Source organism: Herpailurus yagouaroundi, unplaced genomic scaffold (genome assembly GCF_014898765.1).
Source record: "Herpailurus yagouaroundi ecotype Mexico unplaced genomic scaffold, PumYag 142, whole genome shotgun sequence".
NCBI lineage: Eukaryota > Metazoa > Chordata > Mammalia > Carnivora > Felidae > Herpailurus > Herpailurus yagouaroundi.
This window is the reverse complement of record NW_024412397.1, coordinates 24,558,653-24,583,636: the sequence shown is the minus strand read 5'-3', so window position 1 is coordinate 24,583,636 and position 24,984 is coordinate 24,558,653. Positions and strand designations below refer to the sequence as shown.

General features: G+C 49.0%; 1 protein-coding gene and 1 long non-coding RNA gene across 4 annotated transcripts in view; one reads left to right on the top strand and one right to left on the bottom strand.

Moving 5' to 3' along the window:
- The window catches only part of MAPK4 (mitogen-activated protein kinase 4), a 152,274-nt gene that overhangs the window by 72,117 nt on the left and 55,173 nt on the right, over positions 1 to 24,984 (top strand). The gene's annotated exons all lie outside the window — the stretch shown is intronic.
- Positions 11,091 to 18,679, bottom strand: LOC121032927 (uncharacterized). 2 transcript variants are annotated; one of them, XR_005791600.1, is made up of 3 exons: positions 18,035 to 18,679; positions 17,824 to 17,899; positions 11,091 to 11,349 (listed from the first exon to the last, which is right to left on the bottom strand). It is a non-coding gene; the product is annotated as an uncharacterized LOC121032927 (long non-coding RNA). The 2 variants fall into 2 exon arrangements; XR_005791601.1 differs by having other exon boundaries at positions 18,431 to 18,679.

Below are 24,984 nucleotides of genomic sequence, written 5' to 3'. Positions count from 1 at the left end.
TTGTGACTTCATATCCATCTCGTTAGTCCTGGGTAATGATGAGATGTGGTGCTCTTGGCAACAGGAGAGTGAGCACTGGGTGGAATCTGTTTGGCAGCTATTTCTAGAGTGGAAAAAAAAAAAAATCTCTCCCTCATTTTAGATAGCTTGTGGCATGGTTTATAGTCCTCAAGTTAACACTGGGGGCCTTGAAGTCTTAGAAAAATATTATGATAAATCACAATCCTTCAGACTTGCATAATCTATTTTAAACAGGGATGTTAGCTTGCCTTTCAAATGGGAATTTATCCTTCTGCCCCAAGTAAGGCGGCATCTCCTTCCCCTTGCAGTGGAACAGTGGAAGCATCAGCACTTCTCATGCACACGACAGCACAGGCACACTGCTGCTGTACCCTGGGTTTATTCTGGCCTCGTGTTTCTTCCTGGGAGCCCACCTTTCCAGAGTCATGGGAGGTTAGAGGTGAGCTATCTGAGAGGAACCAGGAGAACGGAAGCATTAATTTAGTGCTGCTGAGTTAATGAAGTTGCCCTAGCATGGCGGAGTGAACGGGAAAAGAAACGTAGGAGCCTTTTTAGAGAGAGATTAAGTCCTGAAAAGAAGAACCGAGAATCTGTAGCAACGTCGTAATAGTTATCACAGCCGCTGTTGACCGAGTGCCTGTTAAGTGTCGGGCACTACGCACATATGCTGTCTTTGACCTTTATACCAACCTTGAGAGAAGGCTTAAAAGATCCCCGTTCTTCGGACGAGGAGCTGAGGCTCAGAGACACTAAACAATTCGCTTGTAACCCACAGGGCCAGCAGCCAGAGCCAGGACTGCTTATCTGCCAACCTCTGCAGAGGAGGAAACTGCTCAGGGGCCCCCATGGCACACCCTGGGAGCGTCATGGAGGTGGCAGATGGGTGGGAGAGGACAGCTGCCTCCTGCATCAGACGGGAGTACCCGGGTGCCCAGACCTGAAATGACCTTGCCCCTCCAGATATCTGAGGAATGGAGGAAAACACAGCTCAGCCTTGGCCCATGGGTAGGAGTAAGCAGCCCCAAGGAAACGAAAGTCATTACCTAAGGGCTGGTGCCAAGCTTGATGGTTGCAAATGAGAGTGAACCTGGAGAGCAGACACTTTTACACGTGAGCCGAATTAGCTAAATCCTGAGACAGGGATTTGGCATCTGCTTTTTCTGTGTGGAGTTTGCACCCCGAAAGAACTTGATTCATCGTCGTTCATAAGTGGGCTCTGAGAATATGGTGTTCTATTAAGGGAGGCTGGGGGGAAATGGGGAGAAGATGTCATCTTAATGTGAGACCACTGTTCCTTTATTAATTTAGGTTCACAGAAAACACAGAACATTGTAAGAAAAAAAAGTCTGTAATCTACCATTTGCAGATAACCATCAAAATGTTAAAAGATTACCCTTTCAGTATCTTTTCTATACAATTTTGAGATAAAAAGGGGATCATACTTGGCATCGTTAGTAACCTTTTATCACTTCCTGCTATATCATGCACATTTCCCAGTATCTTTAAATGTCCTTCTCACCTTCTCCCCCATTGGGAGATGTACCATAATCTAATTAGTCCTTCCCATTTGGGCATCCAGATGGTTGAGAGTTCCTTCCCTTGATTAACCCACCTGGTAGGGTATCCCATTAGGAACCTCCCAACAGCAGAATGGGTATCTATTTTGGGAAATGTATGCGATATATACACAGCTCACTCTGTTAATAATAATCATCCCCAATATCAACTAACAGAAGTCTGAACTACTGTCAGTGTCTGGCATTTTTAGCCACCTCACATTCTTTTGTCTTCCTAATAGAAGCAGTTCAAATATGTCACGAACCTTTTGTTCTGGAAATGAGTTAGAGAAAGATGATTCATCTTGGGAACTGTGGGCACAGCCCAGTATTATTTATATATATCCACGTACATACTTGATCTTTATGCATGCACGTGCGTAAGAGGAGAGGGCAGGTGCTCCCAAACCACCACACTGGGAATAGGAAAGTTCCTGTGGCAAGGGGATGTTTTGAAGGGAGTTGACCAAATGGTTTTTTTTTTACACCCCTTGGGGTCCACACCAGCAGTGTGGCCATTCAGGGGCCATGCTTTGCCACCTGGGGTGTACACCTAGGAAACTTGGGTTTATACCCCAATCGCAATTGATTCTGGTTCCCAGAAGAGCATTCTTCCTTTTGTTTACAGAAAAGTCGTGAATGACCTTGCCATAGGAGCAGGAATTGTGGTTATTTTCAACCCTTCCATTGTCCTTAACACACACACACATGCACGCACATTACATAACTGATGTGTTAGTGGCGAAACATCCAGAGAAGAGGGGACGACATTCAGACTGATGGAGCAAACCTCTATGAATGTATCTAAAAAATATAAAAAAGGGGCACATGGGTAGCTCAGGCGGTTAAGTGTCCGACTCTTGAATTTGGTTCAGGTCGTGATCTCACGTTGGTGAGATGGAGTCCCATATGAGGCTCGCACTGGGTGTGGAGCCTGTTTAAGACTCTCTCTCTCTCTCTCTCTCTCTCTCTCCCTCTCCCTCTGCCCCTTCCCTGCTCAGGCACACTGGCTCAAAAAAATAAATAAAGAAGAAGAAAAAGGCTAATGTCCTGTGGCAAACAAAAATTATTTGCAAATTCATAAATCGGTGGTGGTGGTTTTTAACTTTGCTATTGTCCTAAATTATTATTTGTCAATTTCAGGAGAATGATATGTATGAACTGCCACCTGGGGAAAAAAAATGTTGGTTGAATGAGAAGGTCAGTTTGTGATATGCAAAATCAGACTCCATATTTTCACTAGTTCACTAAAGACCCTGGAGAGGCCACTTTCCATAAAAAATCCCCTTAAAGCATTCTGTCTCTGAAACACGGAACATAAAAAGTGGCCGGGGACATTGGGGCGCCTGGGTGGCGCAGTCGGTTAAGCGTCCGACTTCACCAGGTCACGATCTCGCGGTCCGTGAGTTCGAGCCCCGCGTCAGGCTCTGGGCTGATGGCTCAGAGCCTGGAGCCTGTTTCCGATTCTGTGTCTCCCTCTCTCTCTGCCCCTCCCCCGTTCATGCTCTGTCTCTCTCTGTCCCAAAAATAAACGTTGGAAAAAAAAAAAAATTTAAAAGTGGCCGGGGACATATTATGAGGAGAAACTGGTCATAATCTCACTCTGTCCCTAAATCCCTGTGTGGAATTTGGATAAGTCTCCCCACCTTTTTGGGGCCTTGATTTCCTCATCTGCAAAGAAAAAGGAAGTTCATACAGATTTGTAGTTTTTCAGTTGTGTTTGAAAGGTGCTTTGCTCTTCCATAGATATTTGACCTGAATTTATTTTAAAGTATATTTTTAAATTCTTATAAGAATTATAACCAGGGGCGCCTGGGTGGCTCAGTCGGTTGAGCGTCCGACTTCAGGTCAGGTCATGATCTCGTGGGTCATGGGTCCCAGCCCCACGCTAGTCTCTGTGCTGACAGCTCAGAGCCTGGAGCCTGCTTCGGATTCTATGTCTCTCTCTCTCTCTGCCCCGCCCTCCTCATGCTCTGTCTCTATCTCAAAAATAAATAAACATTAAAAAAATTTTTTTTAATTTTTAAAAAGAATTATAACAACAAAAAAAAAACCTCACACTCAAATGGGTTGTGTCTCAAATTTTAACATATTGAAACCCTCAGTGTGTTATCTTATTTCTATTTTTAGCTCATCTCAAAGTTTATTCTGGCATCTTCTTCTGACTTAAAAATAACTTGAGGGGCGCCTGGGTGGCGCAGTCAGTTAAGCGTCCGACTTCAGCCAGGTCACGATCTCGCGGTCCGGGAGTTCGAGCCCCACGTCGGGCTCTGGGCTGATGGCTCAGAGCCTGGAGCCTGTTTCCGATTCTGTGTCTCCCTCTCTCTCTGCCCCTCCCCCGTTCATGCTCTGTCTCTCTCTGTCCCAAAAATAAACGTTGAAAAAAAAATTAAAAAAAAAATAACTTGAGATTGTCAATATGAACTATTAAAAAAAAAGCTGTTACACATTTGCGATCACTTATCTCTGTGACTCAGGATTCTTTCAATAATATAGAAATAAAATTTAGAAGTAAACTGCATAAATATTATCTAATAATCAGGTTCTGTTTTCTCATTGATTGTCTTTATAATGAAATGGTTAGAATTTTACTAAAAAGGGAGTGAATTAAATAGCAAAGCCCTGTGTCTGTCTTGTTGTAAGTGTTCAATAATTATTAGTAGTTCTCCATGGTGTGCATTTGGTTTCCTGTAAGATTTTTTTTTAACATATTCCGCAACACTACCTTTGAGAACCCTTCAGACTTGATATTCTATATAAATAACACTTTTGCATGTAGAACAAAATATATTTGTGACACCCTCCAAACATAATAGTTTATGCTAATAACCACCAGTGATTTTAATAAAAGGCAGAGAGGATGGGGCGCCTGAGAGGCTTAGTAGGTTAAGGGTCCGACTTCAGCTCAGGTCATGATCTCGCGGTCTGTGAGTTCGAGCCCCACTTTGGTCTCTGTGCTGACAGCTTAGAGCCTGGAATCTGCTTCAGATTCTGTGTTTCCATCTCTCTCTGCCCCTGCCCCGCTCATGCTCTGTGTCTCTCCCTCAAAAATAAATAAACATTAAAAAAAAGGCAGAGAATGAAAATAATAAAACAATAATAAAACCATTATAGAAGAAATGTAAGCAGTATCCTAATTAATGAATTTGCTGATTACTTTTCCCACTGTCTGGCTGCTGTGTGGTTGTCAGCTGAAACACACTATTGTGTATTTGGGAAGAGGACTGTAAAGGCCAGCCTGCGCACCAGAGCCGAAGACTTCTACCCCAGGGGACTTTAGGGAATAAGTTTCGGGTGATTGCTCGATTGATCATTCTAAATTAAATTACTAAGAATGACTCCAGATTTGGTTTAGAAAAACTTTGCTGGTTTTATGCATTTTGCCTTCTTCCCTTTATCTGATTTTGTAAAACAACCACCCAGCACATTTAGTGAAGAAAAGCTTCAGGAAATTGCCAAAACTCAAGTAGCCAGGATTATCAGGAAGTTTTTTTCGGGAGCAGCTTCACCCTGAAAATATAAATCAGTGAAGCATTAAGTAGAATTCCTTTTTTAAGGCTGGCGTCCCTGGAAAGAACAAACGCCCCTCATTTGATTACCTTTTTTCATTTTCGGGAGTCAGATGATGCTGGGTGTGTGATCTAACGTGGCATAGAATGTTGTAATGGGTTCAATGTACAGTACTCAAAACCCCAGTGGCCTCTCCTTGATTGATACTCTGCCAGGGGTTGTTGGTAACCAGTCAGCCTCAAGCTTGAGCCTTCACAGTGAGACTGGAGGGGCTTGTGTGCTATCATGCTCTTGATGGCTCCCCTTTGCCTTGGGAGAGGGGGTGTCTGCTCATTCCTTTTTTAGTGCTGAATAATATTCTGCTGTGTGGATGGACCACAGTTCACTGATGCACTTACTTACTGAAGGACACCTTGGTTGCCTCCCAAGTTTTGGCAGTTCCAGATAAGCTGTTGGAAACATCCGTGTGCAGGTTTTTGTGTGGCTGTAAGTTTTCAACTCCTTTGGGTAAATTCCAGGAAGCAAGATGGCTGGATCACATGATAAGGATATGTTTGGTCTTGTCATAAACTACCAAACCATCTTCCCAAGTGGCTGTACCATTATGCGTTTCCACCAGCAGCTAATGAGCGTTCTTGTTGCCGCACACCCTCGCCGGCATTTGGTGTTGTCAGTGTTCCAGATTTTGGCCATTTTAATAAGTGTATAGTGGTTGTTTTCATTTGTATTTGCCTAATGACATATGACGTGAACATCTTTCCATATGCTCATTTGCCGTCTGTGAATCTTCTTTGATGAGGTGTCTGTTAATGTCTTTGGCCCATGTTTTAATCGGGTCATTTATCAGTATGTCTTTTGCAAGTATTTTCTCCCGGTGTGTGGCTTATCTTATTCTCTTAAGACATTGGGACTTTAAAGTGCTTTTAACGTGTAGCTGAGTTTAAACATCAGTGGGTTAGAATGGGAAGGGCACCTGAAGGAGGTGAGGATGTGGAGGAGGTGGGCAGCAGGGGAAAAGCCCAGTCGCTGACCAGGGGCGGAGGCTCTCTGAAGCCGGTCCCCAGGCCGCTGTCAGCAGGACCTGAACTAGGTCCTTCCCAGCATCTTGTCAGAGATAGCCACCCATCTCTGGAGCGTCCTTTGCCCTGGCGACCCTGGGGCTGCAAACAAGTAGACGACTCCTTGGTCTTTCAACTTTTAATCAATGCAAGCTATGGTTTAAAAAAAAAAAAAAAGTGCAGAAAAGACACAATGAAAAGTTGTCATCCTCTGTCTCATTCCTGACCCCGACCTTTGTCTTTTTAGTTGTCATGTTGATTAGTTCTGTATCTCCAAGTAATAATATACTTTACCCGTTCTTTTGATGGTTTGTCGTTATTTTTGTGGCTCATTTTGTTGCTGTCATTTAAGAAAAAAAGAATAAGAAAGGAATAATGTAAATAGAGCGGGCAAATTGGCTTGCCTGCCCATTAAACAATCTGATATTATATATATATATTTTTTTTTTTGGTGAACCCTTAATACCTTCCTCACGAGAAAGAAGCGTTGTGGTCAGTATCTTTATTTGATTTTGATAATAATCATCATATTTAAAAAAGCTTATATTTATTATCCTTCAACTTCAAGTGCTTATATTCATTACCTTGCCTTCCTCTTTCCATTGGCTTTCAGCAGGATCTCTCCACCCAGGATGAGAATACTCTCTTCTCCTTCCTTCCTTCTCTCCTTCCACCTCCCCAGCAACTTTTCTAACTTAATCTTTTCTTTTACGTGTCCAAGTTGATGATATCTATGTTTTGTTTGTGACAAAAGTTTACTTATAGACTCTAAAAGTTGAACCTAGTAAATAGCATTTACATTACTGTTTTGTAAAAGCAAACCAAATCCCCCCCCCGCCAAAAATCCTCAGTAACTCACCACATCCCTCATTCTCCATTGCAACTCAACAATGTCCCCTCAGAACCTGGGGCTTAAGGAAAGGCTTGAGGGTTTAAACACTGGGGTTTAAAGAAGAGAACAAGGGGCACCTGGTTGGCTCAGTGGGTTAAGCATCCAACTTCGGCTCAGGTCATGTTCTCGTGGTCCGTGAGTTCGAACCCCACGTCAGGCTCTGTGCTAACAGCTCGGATCCTCTCTCTCTCTCTCTCTCTCTCTCTCTCTCTCTCTCTCTCAAAAATAAGTAAACTTTTTTAAAAATGTAAAAATCAAATAAAAAAATAAAAGATGGGAAGGGGAGGGAGGCAGGAACTGCCTGCTTTTCTAAATGCAGAGGTTGGGTGATGGTAAGGGTGTTCCCATTTGATATGCAAACTTTCAAGTAATTCCACAGTTTAGGCCCCTCCCACCTGCTCCTTGACTTCAGCCTGGGGCCCCTCCAGGTTTCTCCTGGAGCCTCACTGTGCTTTCTGGGCTGAGACTTCCAAATTCTCAAGCTTTCAGAAATATCTTCCAGTTGTTACCTTCCTGTTCTCTTCATGATTATGGGTTTCTGTTGATTTAAAGACCCCTTTACCATCATTTTAATGCCATCTCAATGGGAGGGGAGGTGAATCTCCGCTTGGTCCACACCTTCTTGTACCACGTCTGAGTTGCGCCCCCCTCCCCCGCCCCCTGCAGCTGCCTCCAGCAGGACTTGAGAGCCAGAAGCTTTGGGATTTCTGCAGTGGATAGGAGACCTTGGTTAGATAACTTTCCGTTTGGGTGGGGGGAAGGGCAGAATATGATAGTGTAAAACTATGTCCACATTTGGTTCCCTTGATAACCCTCCGTCTGTAAATCCCACCTGGGGAGGTGAAGGGAGAAGAGGGAGAGCTTCTGTCAGCTGGTCTGGTGGGGGATTGATGGGGTCGGAGAAGGGAAGGTAATCACCAGATTGGAACCGCTCAGCGCCCAGGATCAACTAGATGGCTGGGAACAAAGTCACATCACTGGTATCCAGAGGGCCCCAAACTTGTTCAGTCATGCAAGCGAATGACTCTGGGAGAACAGACTGCAGCGCTTTGGGGGACAGGTGCTGCTTTAGTTACATTATCTTTTACCACGCTCCTCAGAAGGGCCCCTTGACGATCTCTTGTCCTTTTTCTCAGCAGCCCAGGAAATGACCTCCATGATGTCATTTTTAAGGTGCCAGGAACTCTTCCCCTCAAAGAGCCGGCGTGGTGCCCAACCTTTCCCAATCAGGGCTTGAGCTTGTATTCCATGCTTAGAGACAAACTTAACTCACAGATTCTCTGGGAAAAGGAACCTGGCTGGGCGCAAGTCCTTGTATAGGCACTAACACGGAAGAGGATGCATGTCTGAAAAGTAGAGAGGACACTGCAGAGAAAGAAAAGGAACAGAAAGTCGCCTTGGAACCGCCCAGATAGATGTTCCTTCACCCTTTGCCTAAGATGGGCTGTTCCCCCATCTCGCCACCCACTGGCACCCCTGTCCTCTTTTCTAAACTCCGAAGTGGCCATTCTGAGGGAATATTATTCAGAGTTGCAGAGGAGAATAAGGGATGGGTGTGGATTAGAGAACTTCTGGGGGAAGTTGGGGATGGTGGGAGAGAAAGGAATAAAGGGGGTGGCTAAGAAAGAGTGGGAGGGAGGAATGATGGAAGGTAGGATATGGCAAAAAAACAAAAAGCTGGAAGGTGAGAGAGCTTTTTGCTGAACATTGAAAGCTATGGGATTAAAGACCAAGGATGAATGCCCATCCAAAATGGCCCTAGAATGTGGCGGAGCACCACAGGCTTTGGGTGGGCAGAGAGGCTTTGCTGTGTTGGAGTGGGAGGAGAGATGAGCCAGGAGAATCCACACAGGGTCTTGCTCTTGTGTGATTATTAAACACTACATAGAGACATTGGGTAGGAGCAGCGGCAACCAGTTATCTCTTGTGGGTTTTCTGATTGCTGTCTCGGGTCCCACAAGGAGACAGAAGGAGGACAAAGGCAATCCCTTGTCAAGGGGCACAGGGCAAGCTAATGGCAGTTGAGTGGTGTCACTTGGCACCCCAGCCCCATAGTCTGATTGCTGGGACAGCCCACAGCAAGCGTCCAGGGCATTTCATTCACTCAGACAGCATGGCATAACGGTAAGAGCATGGAGTGTGGAGACACATTGCTGGGGTTTGAAGCCCAGCTATGCCATATCCCGCTGGGCACACTTGGCCAGGTTCCTCCTCCTGGCTGTGTTCCGTCCCTGGCTTGTAAGATGTGCCCCCACGATATGTTGCTAGGAATATCACTGTGAAGTTAGATGACATAAAGTACATTGTCATCTGTTGTTATCATGGAGTGTTGTTATTATTTAGGGTGGTTGTACTTAGTGTTGCTATTATTTAGGGAAGCGGTGACATCTGTGTGATATTATTTCAGCAATCTACTGTGTGATAGTTTTACCTGCCATACTACCATCATGGCTAGTGGTTTTAATTCTCTCAAAAACCCCACGGGATCAATATGGGAGGTGTTCATGTTCTGGTTAACGGATGACGAAACTGGGGCACCTGGGTGGCTCAGTCGGTTAAACGTCAAACTCTTGATTTTGGCTCAGGTCATGATCTCACGGTTCATGGGTTCCAGCGCAGAGCCTGCTTGGGAATCTCTCTCCCCCTTTCTCTCTGCCCCTCCTCCACTAGCTGTCCCTCTCTCTCTTAAAATAAATGAACATTAAACAAATTAAAAAAAAATTTTTTTTTCAACGTTTATTTTATTTTTGCGACAGAGAGAGACAGAGCATGAACGGGGGAGGGGCAGAGAGAGAGGGAGACACAGAATCGGAAACTGGGTCCAGGCTCTGAGCCATCAGCCCAGAGCCCGACGCGGGGCTCGAACTCACGGACCGCGAGATCGTGACCTGGCTGAAGTCGGACGCTTAACCGACTGCGCCACCCAGGCGCCCCATAAACAAATTTTTAAATAAAACAGATGAGAAAACTGAGGCTCAAGTTCACATAATCTGTACATGGCAAGGGTCAGATGTGAGCCCAGAGAACTCTCTTCATCAGCCAGATCATCCATCTCCACTCTGCTGCCCCTTATAGTCCCCTCCCAGACGTCTCAGTCCCCAACCGAGCCTAAGGCCGTCCCTAAAGCCTCCCTGGGTGGGAGACTGCCTCTTCCTGGGAGTTTCTGACAGATTCCGTGAGGCTCTTCGTAACAACTTGATGAGAGGTTACAAGGATGATTTACCCTTGGCCGTGGGCTGATGTTAGAGTGACTTGACTTGCTCTGCACCTGGGAGGACACCTGGAGCTGGCTGGCCAGAGTGAGGGTCCCACTGGGAGCGTGGGATGGAGCAGCGTGGGCCACGTCACTGAGGCCCAAGCCCAGCCGAGCTTGGAGCACAGCCGAGGTAGAACACGAGCCACAGGTCTGTGCGTGGGGTGTCAGAGGGGACCTCTCTCTGGAGACGTCCAGCTGCTTCAGACCAGGAGATGCTTCAGATCTGGAGCACCTTCCTCCGTGTTGCACAAGTGAGGACGGCACTTCCTGCTCAAGCTCTTGGAGAAGGGAATGAAACAGGTCTTCCCAATCCAGCCTCAACTTCCACCCCAGCCTCCTCTCCCTCCATGTCTCCTGCGGGCCAGCAGACCCAGCCTCCCGCCCATCTCTTCTCTTCCAACATCAGGCTTCTCAAGGCTCTTCAAGGCTCTGACAGCACCCGAAGTTCTCTCCATCTCCCCACTTCGCCTCCTGGGTAGCTTCTACTCACCCTGCAAGTCTCAATTTAAACATCACTTCCCCAAAGTAACTTTTCCCCAAAGTAATTGTCTCCTCGGCACCCTGGCTCATAGCATCCTGTACTTTCCCGTCATACATTTATCACAGTTATGATCATACACAGGCACTCTTTGTGCCATTATTTGTGTCACAGCCGCCCCTCCGCCCCTGGACTGTGAGTTGCATGGGGCCCCTGGGGCCCCTCTGCCTGGTACGTAGCAAGGCTCAATAAATATTACATGAAAGTATTAAATATTAAACGCTACTACATGCAAATGCTTTGGACAGTGGAAAGTTGGTTTGCAAATGAGTTTTCATCTTGATTTTATTGCTATCCACGGGGCAACCAAACAGTGAAAGAGCTGTGTGCAGCAGCTGAGGCTTCCAGAAGAGACCAGGCAAAATAGTTCCTAAGGAGACGTCTCAGCGGTGCGATCTTTCGGTGTGGCCATTCTTAAAGCAGGGCGGTAGGCCAGTGAGCCTGAGGAGGCATCCTGCACCCAGTCTCATAAACAATCCGCGTTTCGCATCCTGAGTTTGTCAGTGATGATCTGGAAGCTGGGAAAAGAAGAAAAGGGGCTGAACACCCGGGGGGAATGACGCGCCATCACTCTCTGGGTTTATTTTTGCTGAAGCTAGGCTGTTCCCACCTTGTTTCCGACACCCTGCCTTCGGTGGTGCCCCGAGGGAACATGCGCGTGCCAGGATTCTGCCGGAAAATCCCTTCTCTGGTCCCACTTTCTGTCAGTTGTGCTGGACGCTCTCCAACACTCCCACTAAATCTCCTCTCTGTCTGCACACCTCTGCTCAGCTGCCCTGACCTCCTGCCTCTGCACCTTTGCCGTGGATCCAGGGTGCTGCCTCATGGTAGCCTGTCTCCAGAGTTTGTGTCATTCCATATGAACGCGCTGCTCGTGTCCTGGGCAGCTGACCATGTTTGCGCCCGCAGGTCACACTCTGGGGGCATGTGCATGTAGGGGTCACTTCTGCCAGGCACCTCTTGTATTTTCCACTCTTGAGCCCCTAGCCCCCTTCCCGCTCCCATCTATTCATTGAGCCATCACCTGTTTGCTTAGCACCTGCTGCAGGTCAGACACTGAAGGGTGTGCGGGGTGGGGGGGGCAGTGCATAAGGCAGACCCAGCCACGGTGCTTTTGCACATGGGACTCCCGTCCAGTAGGAAGGAGGCTGCACAGGATTCATGGAAGCGTATGCATTGTGCTTTATGAGCTCAGAGAAGGAAAAGTTCACCTCAAAGGTGGCAGGTGACATTTGGGCTTGGGTAGGGTTGTTCTAGGAACGCAATGAGGATCGTGTCATCAGCAGACAGGGCCGCACCTGCCTGGGCTGAGGTGACTCAGGGATGATCACCCCAATCCGCAGTTGTGGGGTACAGTTCCTGGAGAGCAGCTGGCCAGAAGTGGGAAAGCAGATACGGGTCTGATGGGAAGCTGTGCCCGGTGCTTGGGTTTAATCTCTGGGCAGTGGAGAGCTGTTAAAAAGATTTTTTTTTTTAATCAGGAGATGGAAACGATCAGATGTATTTTAGAAATATTGGAAGCAGAAGGAGGATGGATTGGAGGGGTACAGGAAGTGGCCGGGAGAGCATCTGGGAGCTGCGGGATCTTCCGTCATTTGTTGGCTCCGAGCGTGCTCCTTGAGGGGGGCCGCGGTGTTCTCCGCCCGCAGGGAAACCCTAGGGAAAGGTCCTCGCGCCCTGCCCTCACTGGGGGGGCGGGGGCCACAGCTAGAGACGGCAGGGTGCAGGCTGTTAACACATCGGGACATCCAGAACCTACACTAAGGCTGTGCAGATGAAGAAAGGGGGGCAGATAGTAATATTTCTCAGGCACGGTCTTACTTCCCTCCCTTATCATCACCTTCACCCAGTCACGGCCCTCACTGCGCTTCTCCCGGGAGGTGGCCTCCCCACGGAGCCTTGGAAGTGGGTGGAAAGAGAAGGAGCACATCCAGGTTGAGAGAGCATCCTGAACACAGGCCGGGGGGGGGGGGGGGGTTTCCAGGCCATAGTCCCAACCACTGTCTCCAATAGCTCAGCAGAAGAAATCAGAGCAGATCTTTGGTCCTCCGAGCCTGGGTGAGCTCGGCGTTGAAGCTGGCACTGTGTCCCTTTCCTCAGTTGTGTCAGAGAGAGACAGAACACATCGATCCACTAGTCAAAGAGATCACTATCAAAGTCAGCCTTTTCTGCTTTTAGTTTTGTTTCAAAGAAGTATGCTTGCCTTATAAAACTATGCAGAGGGTAGGGTGTCGGGGCAGGGGGCTAGGCATTGGCCTGAGACCCTCCACTTTGGTTCCGGACGACCAGGACTCGTGCAGGATCACTTGACTCAATCCTGATGAGATCCCGAATTGTATTTCTCTGCAGGCTTGCTGAGGCCAGGCCTCTTGAGCAGATTCCTAGTCTGCCTCCATTGGGGGTTCTAACTTGCAATTTAGGCGGTGGAAACAGATCCAGGACTAAAACCAGTTTACATGGCTAGTTGAAAAAAAGAAGATGATTTTGTCATTGGTAAAATAAAGCTTTGCTTTAAAAGCAACCTTCTTCCCATCCAGAAGGTTCTCACTGGAAGGAAGGTAGGGGTTGTGTCCCTCCCACCACCCTCGGTGAGCAGTAGCCTCGCTGAGTTTGCTCCAGGTGAGAGGGACTGAGTGAGACAGCTTCTCCGGCCTACGTTGCCTGGGTCCCGCCACCTCTCCTTACGAGCTAGACTTTACCTTTTCCTTCAGGTTCCAGAGAGCAGCTCTGCCCACGATGAATATCCAGTCAACTGCCTTACGTCTCCATTGAGCCCCAGTTTGCCTTGGCCCTCAACACTGGGATGAAGGCAATATGTATTGAGTGGCCTTCCTCCTAGAAGGTGGCTTGGAGGCTGGGTCTACTTATAAGCCAGGTGGGGGCTGAGACCCTCTCCAGGCAGCCCCCCTGCCCAGACCCATTGACTGCCCTCTCGTTCCCGGCACACGACAGCAAGAAGACAGAGCCTGTTTTGTGCTATTTCTTTTTAAAACCCAGTGAATCCTAAACCTCATTTGTCTGGCGTGTGGCAGGGGAAGGGAGAAGCAAAGGAATGCTTTGCTGCGTCACCGTCCAGCCCATCGCTGACCACGCACTCGTGCTGCGTCAGCTGCGATGCCAGCCCTGATCCGGGTTTCCAGCTGACTACACCGTGCAGGTAAAATCCAGTTCCCGCCCCAGGACGGCCTGTACCTGGGAGCACTGTGGAACTCTTGGCTGCCGACCAGGATTACGTTTGTCCAGCCAATGCGCTGTGTTGTGTTGGTCATGCTGCTGCTGTTGTCCAGGTTGCTGCCTATTCTGCACTGAGGACTTTATCGATGTGTCCAAGGCTCCCAGGCAGTGAGGGTGTCTGTGTGCCACACGCTAACCGCAGCCACGAGGAAGGCAGGCAGGCAGCCGTGTCTGGGAGTGGAGATGGGCTCCCTCTCTCTTCCCTTTCCTCCCCTTGCTCTCTCTTCATTCCTCCTCCCTGACCTCCTTCTCTGTCTCTCTCCCCAGTTCCTCCTCCTCAACCCTGCTCCCCCAACGAAGGCTCGCCATTCCTCGCCATTCCTCGCCATTCACAGCTCGCCATTCCTCGCCACGCATAGCTCTTTGCCAGCTGGGTCAGGATCCCCTTCCTCATTTGAGGGAGGGAGGTCCAGAAATCCTCCACAAGGTCATCCTGAGGCCCAAGAAATGCCTGGAAGGACCTGCTCCTCAAACCTGCAGCCTGGGCACTCTACAATGCCTGGTTCCTGCCTCTCAGACTGACCTTGGAAGAGTCATTTCCCTTTTCTTGGCCTCAGTTTCCTCATCCGGCAGGGGTGGGAGCATTGGTTCCCACTGCAATTTGTGTGGACCAACCTGGCACTGATCTACACTCTAAGTCAAGGATGGTCACCTTTCTCACATGAAGTCCAGACTAGCTAACAGCTGTCACCATCAGTTGGTGGGAAACCCAGTGTCACCATCAGGGCTCCTGTTCTTTGCCTTTTTTATTTAAGAATGCCAGGTGAGGGGGGGGGTTCCTTGGTCCCCTGCCCACCTCTGTGCTTCCTCCTCGTCTGTTGCCTCTATTGCTTTCTTTTCCACCCTTCCTGCTCTTCCAGACAGTGGAGCCATCTGCCTTCTCCTCCAGGGAGCTCATAATTTGAAGGCTGATCACTACATTATCTCCCCTTTCCATGTCCAATGGGGTTTGATGGCCTCCCATGGGGCCCCGACCATCAAGACACGAGAGGCTTTTGTGGGTGTGGAATCCTTTACAGGCTTGCGGGGGACTCACTGTTCCTCAGTGACTAGTGACACTCCCTGGCGTCCCTCCTAGAGCAAGCACCCAATAGCACATGTTTGCTCTCCGGTAGGTCCTCTTCCTACAATGGGATTTCTGTGGCATGTGGTTCTGACTCTGAGGGTCTGATCACCTTTCAGTGAAGGAAGTATTCACAAGGAGAGCAGAAGAGAGGGCGGTGAGCACATGGCAACAGACTTCAGTAAGTTAGAATAGAGTGAACGGCGTTGCCATAATGGACTTGGTGAGCCACTTGGTGAGTGTCTTAGTTCAGGCGGCTGTACCATAGACTGGGTGGCTTATAAAGAACAGAAATTGATTTCTCATGGTTCTAGAGGCTAGTAGTCCAAGATCAGGGTGCCAGCATGGTGTCTGATAAGGACTCTCTTCAGAGTTGCAGACCACCAACTTCTCATCGTGTCCTCACATGGCAGAAGGGACAAGAGAGCTCTCTGAGGTCTCTTTTTATAAGGGCACTAATACAATTCATGAGGGCACCATGCTCATGATACAATCACCTCCTCAAGGTCCCCCCTCCTAATACCATTACATTGGGAATGAGGATTTCAACATACGGATTGGCAGGGGGGCTTGGGGGACGCATATATTCAGTCCATTTATGCGATTCATCGTAGATTCATTGCTAGACACTTCGTTCTGGGATGGATGTTGCAGTGTATGCTGGTTCATAAGAGAAGATAGGGATAATTTAGTTCTAAAGTTCCCCCCTGCCTGCCCCTCGCAAAACAACAATAGCAACAACATCAACAAACAAGACTTAAAACATACGTGGGGCACCTGCGTGGCTCAGTTGGTTAAGTGTCCGGCTCTTGATCTCGGTTCGGGTCATGATCTCATGGTTTATAAGATCGAGCCCCGTGTTGGGCTCTGCACTGACAGCATGGAGCCTGCTTGGGATTCTCTCTCTCCCTCTCTCTCTCTGTTTCCCTCTCTCGTTCTCTCTCTCCCTCTGTCTCTCTCTCTCAATATCAATAAAAACTTTAAAAAGACTTAAAATGCACATGCAAAAGCTAGTGGGTTAATATCTCTTCCCGCATGGAGGGCACTCACTGTTGGAAGAATGGAGGTACAAGCCCAAAGGATGAGAAAAGGCAACGTCTCTGACCCCTCCCCCTCCGAACCCAGCTAAGGTCACTATGGAAGTTGCTTATTTTAGTGTACGTGGGTTATGGTCGTGACTTACGTCTAATTTGTGCTTTCTGCTTCCGAAAGTGTGTTTGTATCACCAGCCTCGTTTGCTCTTATCCCCATGAGGAAGTGGGGCAGTGTGGTTATTCCCACCTCACAGATTTGAAACTCCTCCTGGTTTGCTCCCAGGCAGCCGTGGGACTAGAACTCAAGTTTCCTGGCCCCCAGCCCATGACGTTCCTTCTCAGCTGTGACAGCCCCATGTGGTCCAGGGATTACTGTTGTCACCTGAGTTGTCAAAACACCACTTCTGTCCCTTATGAACAGGGAGAAGCAATCGCTAGGAGAGGGAACTCTTTTCTGCTCTGCAAATGATTTCTTTGTACCTCTGAGCACAAGCCCTGTAAATGATTAGCCTCCCTGGGAATAGTAGGAGGTAGCTGAGTGCACACATTCGTTGGCTATTGGGCCACGTGACTGGGTCAGAAGTGGGGCTTGGGAAGCGAAGTCAAAAACCCTTCCCTCTTGGGAAGCGAAGTCAAAATGTAAAGGGACTGAATGCAGGATTCGAATTGGACAAGACTTGTGAAATTCTCATGTCTGTTTAGCGTCTCTCATGGGGAGGAAGGAAGTGAGTATTACAAATCTGAATTTATAAACGCTGGTCTAGAGTATGAGACTTCTCTGGAGAAGTTATTGAGTAGGTTAGGAGTTAGGCACTGGGACTGTAGTGATGTAGAGGATGGAGACCCTGCCCTCACCAAGCTTCCAGTCAAACACGGAAGACACGCAATTAAAGCAGAAACAGAAAGGGAGAAAAGTGACATGAAGAGGGCACAAGGGGACACAGCCTGACAGGTAAGCTAGTCTGGGGAAGGAGAAGAGCATCAGGGAAGGCTTCCTGGCTGAAGGGGCATTTAAGCTTAGACCCAAAAGATGAGTAAGAATTAGCCAGGGGAAGAGGACCGGGACCAAGGTCAAGCAATGGCAGTGTGAGGTCAGAGAGAGCCATGCTGTGGATGCATATAGGCTCTGCTCTGAAGGTCAGCTCCAGGCCATTAGCAGAGGCTCTCGGGGATGCTGGTTTTCCTGGCTCATCAGGACAGAGGAGGTGGTCACTGATTACCAACATCTGCCATAGGTGCAAAATGCGTTGATAGTAATATATGAGATATATTTCCATATTTTCCATTTCTGGTCTAAAAGCAACATAACTTAATGCTGTGTCCTTTAGCTACAGACCAGGGATCTTTCAACATCCCTGCCATAGGCTGACCCTGCAGGTAGGGAGTAAGTAGTCCCATGGATGGTAGGGCACGTGGGGTCTGAACAATGAGCTCCAGCAACTTTGTGCTTTCCCACAACAGCTTATTAAATCTTGCCTCACAGAGAGCGATCTCCAGATTCAGGGAAGGCACAGTGGCCTGCGGGCCCCGTGCAGTGGGTGCTAAGTCAAATGCAGAAGAAATTAAAGATGCAGACTCTACTTTTGAGAAGCTTAGCCCCTGGCTGGGATCTCTGCCCTTCAGAACAGTCCAAACAAAGCAAGCCCCAAATGGGGCCTCACCGTATTTCGCCACGGATGTTAGAAGTGTCCTGATTTCGATTTTGAAAGACGTCTTCAGCTGTCCCAGGTTTCTTTCCTTAAAAAAAAAAAAAAAAAGAACAGATAAGAAATTTCCCCTTGAATCTACAAAGTTCAAGTGTCGGAGTCGTCTAAAATCAGGATTAAACAGCGACCCACACACACTCGTGACCCATCCTGCAGTCAGACTCACAGCCTCAAGCCTGGACAGGTCCAGCCTGTGCAGCCAGTGGCGACCAGCACCCACAGGTCACACGCAGGGACCCACACTGCTCCCCTCCCCAGCTTTGCGCCGACGTGGGCTTGGCACTCCGGGCGAGGCTGCCAGAATTTGTCTCCGTGCTCTGTCGGTGTCGTTGGGAAGCCCGGAAAGTCTTTGTTCTCCCTGGCTGGTTATGTAATTTTCAAGAGAAAAGGCAGAGTGAAGACTGAACTGAAGGCTCCTGGCCTTTGCGTTTGGGGGAGGAAGTAACAACCCCAAGGTCTGATGATCCCTCTGCTAATGTCTTTCTCCTAACCTTCGGTGAGCTGTCCTCTTGCTCCCTCTCAGAGGGGTGAAGACAAAAGAGGTTCCTCTCCTGTTTCTTACCGGCATGATCTCCAGGAAACCGTATAAGGGAAAGGAGCCAGGGTGGTGGCATCACCGCCTTGCAGGAACATTAAGACATTTGCATATCCCGGGGGAGGGTGCTCACTGGGGCCTGGCTCCCCTGCTCGAGACATATTTACAGGAATGCTTTTGGCTTGGTTGGGCTGTGTGTGAAGGGGCACCCCGGGACCTCGGTGGGTGGTGGTGCCGGGCATGGAAGAGGCTCGGGCACAGGAAATGCAGGCTGAGTTGGCATCACGGGCCGCAACATTTGCAGCACCTGCCTGCCCACGCACCTGGGTTTCCACAAAGAGGAAAGGCCTCCCGGGTCACTTGCCACAAACTCCTCCAGCTGGCTCACCTCCTGGGTGGAGGGAGTGGTACTTCATGTCAAAACCCGCAAGTGCAAAAGAGTTCTTGCTCCTGATTCCTGGGAGCATCACAGCTGCCACCCAGGGCAAGACTGTCTCAGTCCCTAAGATCAAAGTTAGCGATAACATGGTGCTAACTGCCTCAGGACCAGCCCTCCCTTCCTAGGTGAGGAAACAAACACCTTCTGGTCACTATGCTCTTCCAGGGCCTGTGTGGCATCTGTGCTTGAACCCCCACCTTTCCCCCCCATTCACCCTGGAGGGATTCAAAATGTCACCAACACTTACTGCAAACATGTAGTCATTCCTACGTCAACTGGCATTTATTTCTTCAGTCCCTACCGTATGCCAGACACAAGACGAGACCCTGGGGCTATATCAATGAAAAAAGAGATGTGAAGATTCCGCCCCCGCCCCCCGAGGCTCTGTCTGGCTCCGGAATATGATGAGATCCAAGCCAGCTAAGACCCAGGACCCCCTGGCCCAAGAATTCTCAGAGTCTCCAGCCCACTTTGCCTCTTCTCCAACTTGGAAATGTCAGGAACTGCAGATCTCCAAGTTTCTCCTCTAGATCAGTGATCTTTTGCTATATAACAAACACCCTAAAATTTAGCTGCTTAAACATTTATCCTCACACAGTTTCTGTGGTCAGGAAATTGGGTCCAGCTTAGCCGGGTGCTTGCGACATAAGATCTCTCACGAGGTGTCATCAGGCTGTGGTCAGGGCTCTAGTCTTCTCATGGCTCACCTCAGGGAAGGTCTGCTTCCAAGCTTGCTCCCGTGGTGGCCAGCAGGCCTCAGAAGGTCCCCTTGCAAGAACTCTTGTGGATGTCCCCCCCCCCCCCCACCAATGGCTGCCTTAGGACATGGCCACTGGCTTCCCTGAGAGTGATCACCCCAGATGGAAGCCACAGTCTTTTTATAACTCTATCTCAGAATTGACCTCTCATTACTTCTGCCATAGTGTTTCTTAAAAGCGAGTCCAGATGCTCCTAAGTCCAGCATGCTCCTAAGAGGAGAGGATTACACAGGGCTTGAAGCCATTCAGGTGGAGATCATTGGCAGCCATCTTAGAAGCTGCCTTCCACATCCTCCAAGAGGCTTCACTGGCTGATCAGTCCTCAGTCGGCCTCATCCCGATCCTGCACTTGCTGTGGGAATCACAAAGTTAGTCCCTGAGTGTTCTTCATTGTTTCTGTAATTGTTATTGCAGTGGTTCCTCTTTCTCAATGGGACTATACGCTCCTTGAGGTCAGGAGCTGGGTTCTGCATCTGTCTCCCGCCTGACCAACCATGTGCCTGGCAAGTTACTATCCGATAATTTCAACTTCGAGTTAAAAAAAAAAAAGGCAATAAAAATATCCTAAACAACAGTAGAACTTAACAACCTCACTTGGCAAAAAAGCTGGAAGCATTTCCAGGTTTGGCTCAGCTACTTGGCCACGTCAGCAACGCTCCCGGCTCGTGTGCCAGCTCTCCTATGCTGGCCTTTGTCCCCAGGCTTGTTTCCACGTGGTCTCAAAATGGCTGCTATAGAACCAACATCACTGTCTCCCACAACTGCATCCAGAGATGGGAGTGGTGTTTCTTCTTCTCGGGAAGGAAAACTTGTCCTCAGCACCTACCCCCTGCGGCAGACTTTCCTTTAATACTTACTATGTGGAACTGGATCATATGACCACCCCTAAGCCAACTGCTGCCAAAGGGACCTGGGTTACCATGATTTTGACTCAACAGCGATGGGTATAAGATACTCCATTGCCCTGTGGGGTGTTGGAAATGTGTGAGGCTATCACAGGAACCAGAAATGCTGTCGGGATTTAGTGGGTGGAGACCAAGGTCGCTAAACTTTTGACACCAGTGGATCATACAGCTCCACAAAACAAATAAGTCTTCTGCTCAAATGCCAGTACTGTTACTGCTGGAAACGGTGGCTTTAGCCCGTGGTTCTCAACTGGGAGTGGTTGTGTGCCTGCCCCTCCGGTGACAGTTTGAATGTTTAAAGACATTTTGGTTGTCACGACTCGGGGGTGCTCTGACATCTAGTGGGTAGAAGGCGGGGTGCTGCCGAACATCCCGTAGTGCATGGGTCACCCCACTGCTAAGAAGGACCTGGCTTGCGGTGTCAATCATGCTGAGGCCGAGAAACCCTGGTTTAGAACAATCCTGCATCATCCCTCGGTTGGGCTCAGCTGCTTAATGACTGACCCAGACCTGCTTTCTGTCCGTTTGGAGGAAGTGGGAATGGTTCCTGGGTAGGCGGCCAGTGTCAGTCAGCCCCAGGACCCGGTGAATCAGGAAGCTGGGAGGACGCTCAGCTCGGTTCACGTCGAGGATGGCCAGTCTCTGCAGACCGGGCTCTGGCTTGTCTGAGGCTTACATTAGCCGAGAGGTCAAGGACCAGTTGGAAGGCAGGGTTATGGTTGTTGAACTCGTCTTAATGTTCTATTTCTCACTTTCTGTTTCCATAAAGCAGGCTATGAGCCGTGGCCTCCACATTGGGGCTGAACACAGGCTGAAAAGGTGGCTGCCTCTTGATTTAATTTGAAAAGTACCGGAAGGTGTGCATATCCCCAAATTTGCCCTTCTCTAGGCCCGGGCAGTCACCCTGGGCCTAGGTGGTTCGTGGTGAGAATCACTCCCTTGGGCTCAGATCAGGGGCTGCGGTGCTGAGAAGCGTGGCCTTTGAGTCATCGCCTGCTAGTGGTGTAATTTTGGGCAAGTTACGTCCTTCAGGGGCTTCATGGGAGCGTGACACAAACCTCACAGGGTTGTGGTGAGACCCAACTGAAATCTTCAGGCACGGCTCCTGGCCCATGGTGACCCCATGGTGACCCTCAGTCAGTGTAGCTACCCTGTCTCCATCAGGTCGCCTTCGCCACCTCTCCAGAAAGCCTCTGAAGGTGCAAGTGGGTGTGTAGGGGTGAGGCACGTCAACAGTAGCCTGAAAAGTACCAGAGTCAGAAATAGAAGGTAGCTTGTGGGCCCTGAGGCCATGAAACCTGCAAATGACCTTAACTATGCCCAGGGTGGGGGCCGAAGCCCAGAATAACTCCCTGGGAGGGCAGGCTTGGGGTAGTACCACCATGAGGGGCAACAGGAGGACTGAGTCCAAGGACAGAGGAGACCATGCAGGAGGAGCCAGAAAGGTCGGGGCTAAGGCACACTTTGGTGTCTCCTTAGGAACAACCTAGAGGATGTTTCTACACAGTCAAGAGCAGGGGTTGACAGACTGTGGCCCCCTAACCAAATTGAGTCTCCCACCTGTTTTTGTAAATAACATTTTTTTGAAATGCAGCCATGCCCTTTGTTTGGGTATTATCTATGGCTGCTTTCGTGCTACCAGGCAGGGTTGAGTAGTTGCAACAGAGACGGTATGTTCTGCAAAGCCTTAGACATTTATTCCCTGGCCCTTTATAGAAAAAATTTGCTGATCTCTGGTCTAGAGGATTTTATTCACATGGACTATAGTGATTAAGGTCACGAACCTTAGAGTCAGACAGACTTGACTATAATGTGAATGATGCCGCCTAGAATTGTGCAGTGTGCAGCCTGTTCAACTGTAAACATCAGCCCTGCCTGAGAAGGCTTTCCTGCAGGTTTTTGGGTGCTCAAGAGAGAGAAGAACGCACTGTCCGTGAAATATCAGCACCTCCTTGGGGGCCACAGTTCCTGCTGAAAGTCAACAGCAGCATGCGGTTTGGGAGGATCTGAGCAGGCAGAGTTGAGTCTAAATTTAGAATTTCCAAAGCTGCTTTGTAAACGAGCTCCCCAGGAAACCCAGCAAGGGACAGTTGGCACACACCATCTCATTTCTGGTTTGTCCCCACGTGTTAAAAGGCTGGATGCGTGAGAGGATCATTAATTGGCCCCAACTAAAGTATTGCAAGAGAGTCCGTGGGAAATCAGTGGAGAAATGAAGGTCCATTGCTAGGAGCCTAGGGGTAGGTGTTTCTACTCCTGCGTTTTATTGTAACATTCACTGTGAATCATGGGAGCCAGGCTACCCTTGCAGGAGTTGCATGCATTCTTCTTGCTCACTGTCATGTGAGCACAACTGAACCCATGACCTTTCCTTCCTTCAAGGTGAATGCCAACTGCCTGGTTTGAAATCGCACCTGATTCAGAGTAGCTCTGAGCCACCAAGTTCAAATGGAGAATGGCTGTGCTTTGCCCTGAGGAGTTGCCATACTGTTGTCTCTGCAACGGTGGGCACATCCAGATGCTGGGTCTGCCCCTCTCCAGGGCCGATGCGCTCATGCCCCCTGGCGTGTCATGCAAACAATGAACTGCTAAAGCCAAGACATCTTAGGTAATAGGTGTTTTGCAATCAGTCCACCTGTGGAGAAAAGCAAAAGGTTTACAGTGGAAATTTTAGAGGAATTATAGAAAGAAACTTAGAAAGCGAAGAGGGCTGAGAAGGGATGAGTAACAGTCAACTCACACGGGAACAGAGAAACAGCTGCCTGGAATTCTCAGAGGCAGCCTCTGAGCAGCAGGTGACACCGAGAAGGTTGAAGTTAAGAAATCTGATGTGTCTGAGTGGTTGGGGCATGTGAGAAAAGCCCTCTTGAACAAGTTGTGTTGCACCAGCAGAGTTAGGGAGGGAAGGCTGATCATCTAGGAAATGTGGGCAGGACAATTGTGTAGACATAATGAGTGTTCCTCAGCATTGGACGAATGTACGTCCAAGCCATTTAGTTTCCTTTGTGTTTTTCAAACTTGCTTTTAAGTGTATTTTTTTATTTTGAAAGAGAGAGTGAGCAGGGGAGGGGCAGAGAGAGAGGAAGAGAGAGAATCTCGAGCAGGCTCCACACTGTCAGCGCAGAGCCCGACGGAGGGCTTGATCCCATGAACCACGAGATCATGACGTGGGCCGAGTTGGACGCTCAACTGACTGGGCCACCCAGGTGCCCCCAAGTCAGCTAGTTTCTGAGTACTGCCTTGTGCCCTGGACTGGAGAAGCTTGAAGTCTAGTTGGGAGATGGACACATATAAGACGTTAAATAACAGCCCAGCTTAGTATGTGGTCAGTGTCAAAGAGGGCATACACAAGAACACTGCAGGAGTTTAGGCAAGGAGAATGTCACCCAGGACACTTCCGGAATGGGAACTCTGGAGTGGAAGTGAGATGCCATCTGGGTTGAGTGGTGGGCAAGACTTCAGTGAGTGGGGAGGAAGCAGGAGAACATTTCAGGAACTGGGAAGGTGGAAGGAATTGAAAGAGTGTACTTAGAGGCCCATGAGGAAGGCAGAGTGGCTGGAAGCAAGTCTTCCCAAGGTGACACGGTACCTGCCCACTGGAGCCAGCCGCGTGTCAGGGAGACCACTCACCCGCACCCACGCAGACACGCACGCATGCACACGTGCATATGTTCAGGGGAGACAGCCCCTCCCTCACGTGAGGGGAAGAGGAAAGAGTTTTAAAAATAAATAAAGCACCTCTTAATTGTTCACAGATTATCTGCATTGCAGCTGATCTGGAACAAATCCTGCTCTCGCTTGCTGGTGATGTCATCTCCTCCTTGCTTAGGTGCTCGGTCCTGTCTGTTTACAACCCAGTGGGAGCTGGAAAGGGAAGAAGGCTTAAGCGTCTCTTCTCATAAAGCAAAATATATAATTGCCTGCTTGCTGTGCCCTTGGGAACTGGACAGGCATGTGGGTAGACAGTGAAAGAGGCTCTGGTTTAGTTTGTTACGTGATGGGCAGCAAGAGCCAGAGGAGGATGGACTGGAGCGCTAGGGTGGTTCTTTTGTTCCCCTGAATTAGGTATCCCGGCGGACTTCGCTAGCATGGGCCACAGAGGGTGGCTCAGAGGCTGGTCCCAGCACTGTCTCTAATTGGCGAGGGATGCTCAGAGTGAATAGTATTCATTTCTCAGTTCATCAAATGTGTTTTGCCCCTGTCTACGCCAGAAACATTGAGCTGCTGTTCTCTGCGTCTCGGTGCCCTCATCTGCAAAGTGAGGACTTGGGCCAGAATCATTATCTCTCAGTGGAGGTGCTGGCACCTGGGGGTGGGTGTCAGTTATTCACCGATGGAGCTGCTTGGCAAGGTGGTTAGGGTTCTGGCCCTGAGCATTAAAGGCCAGTAATGACTCCTGGTCAGATGAACCAAGGAGGGCAGTACCATCCCCAGTTAAGGACCACTGGACTTGTTTGCTATGATCACTTCCCATTCTGA